This window comes from Octopus bimaculoides, chromosome 6 (assembly GCF_001194135.2).
Source record: "Octopus bimaculoides isolate UCB-OBI-ISO-001 chromosome 6, ASM119413v2, whole genome shotgun sequence".
Classification (NCBI taxonomy): domain Eukaryota; kingdom Metazoa; phylum Mollusca; class Cephalopoda; order Octopoda; family Octopodidae; genus Octopus; species Octopus bimaculoides.
This window is the reverse complement of record NC_068986.1, coordinates 22,987,344-22,988,847: the sequence shown is the minus strand read 5'-3', so window position 1 is coordinate 22,988,847 and position 1,504 is coordinate 22,987,344. Positions and strand designations below refer to the sequence as shown.

At 37.7% G+C, this 1,504-nt stretch overlaps 1 protein-coding gene across 1 annotated transcript in view; it reads left to right on the top strand.

Annotated features, from left to right (window-relative positions):
- Positions 1–835: 835 nt before the first annotated feature.
- The window catches only part of LOC106868322 (acidic amino acid decarboxylase GADL1), a 24,017-nt gene continuing 23,348 nt past the window's right edge, over positions 836–1,504 (top strand). The window contains exon 1 of the mRNA XM_014913514.2: positions 836–1,019. The gene's annotated coding sequence lies outside the window, so the exon portion shown is untranslated. The remainder of the gene's footprint in view (positions 1,020–1,504) is intronic.

Genomic DNA, 1,504 nt, shown 5'->3' with positions numbered 1-1,504 from the left:
GGACAATTAGACAGAAAGAGAGAAAGAGAAAGGTAGAGACCGGTAAAGAAAAAGAGGACGATAAAGAAAGAATAAGGGGACTGTGATGGTGGTGGTGGAGTTCATAGAAAGTTCGAGAATGTTGTAGGACGCAGTTTAGTAAATTATTTAGGAAAGAACCTTGAGAGAGAAATGAAAAAAAATATTATACATCTAACACACTTCATTTTCCCAATCAGAGTATTTTTAATATCCAGTAGTTTTCCACTCAACACATTTTGCTATTGGCCTCTGACTGTCGAGTAATCTTCCCAAGCTGGTTGTCTTCTCTCTAGAAGGATGAGACATACGTACGAACACACACACACACACACACACACACACACACAGATACATGCACACACACACATACACACACACAGAGATACATGGACGCAAACACACACACACACACAGATACATGCACGCAAACATACACACGTAGACGAATACGTACATACACACACGCTTAAAACACAATGTTGCGTGCGTGTGCGTATGTGTCAGTGTGTTTGTGTGTGTGGTTATACATATAAAACATTCATTCTTCTCTCTCTCTTTCTTTCTTTCTCTGTCTCTATCTCTCCCTCTTTCTCTTTCTTTCTTTCTTTCTCACTCTCTCTCTCTCTCTTTGTTTATCTATTTATCTCCCTGTCTATCTTTACTCCCTTCCCCCTTTCCTTACAAATCTGCAGGTAGACCGACTTACATTTCCACAATCCTTCCCATTCCTCTTTTTTTACTGTCAGAGTTGCCTCACTCACCCCAACACCCATCCTTATACACACCTATGTATCTATCTATACATATGTGTGTTTATGTATAAGTGTGTGTTTGTGTCTGCGCTTATGTGTGTTGTTGCGGGAGGAAGAGTTTGATTGAATGGAAAATTTTTTTTTATCTCTTGATTGAGAGCAGTCCTTATATAAACCCCCGGCTCGATCATTTCTCACTTCAAATCTCTTCCGCTTTATCTCAGTTCACTTCGGCTGATTCAAACGGTAAGTTTAAATAGACCGTAACCTTTTTTTCTTTTCTTTTTTCTTTCGATTCTTCTTCTCAAGCCATTATCATACCGGCAAATCTATAGATGAATTATATATATTACATAGTATGTTATATCATATATGCATGTCACTGTGGATTTTACAAGGAATATGTCACTGCCCATCTATGTGAAAGAGTCCTTGTCAGAGACAATTCTTTTAATTGTCAATGATGGTCTTACTTGGACATAAAAGTCGTCATTGATTTTTAAGCAATTTTGTTACATATTCATGTACACATGAATGTGGAATGTGTGTATATATATATATATGGACGTCTCCTTATATCGATCCTTTGGATACCAACACCAAAGGATCGCCAGGGCACACTTTCCCAAGTGTATCCCCGCTTATTTTGTTTCCTCGTAGCTTTCAATTAAACGGATGCTTTAATGAAATTTTCTACAGATAACTTTCAGATATTGTGAGAAACCAAAATC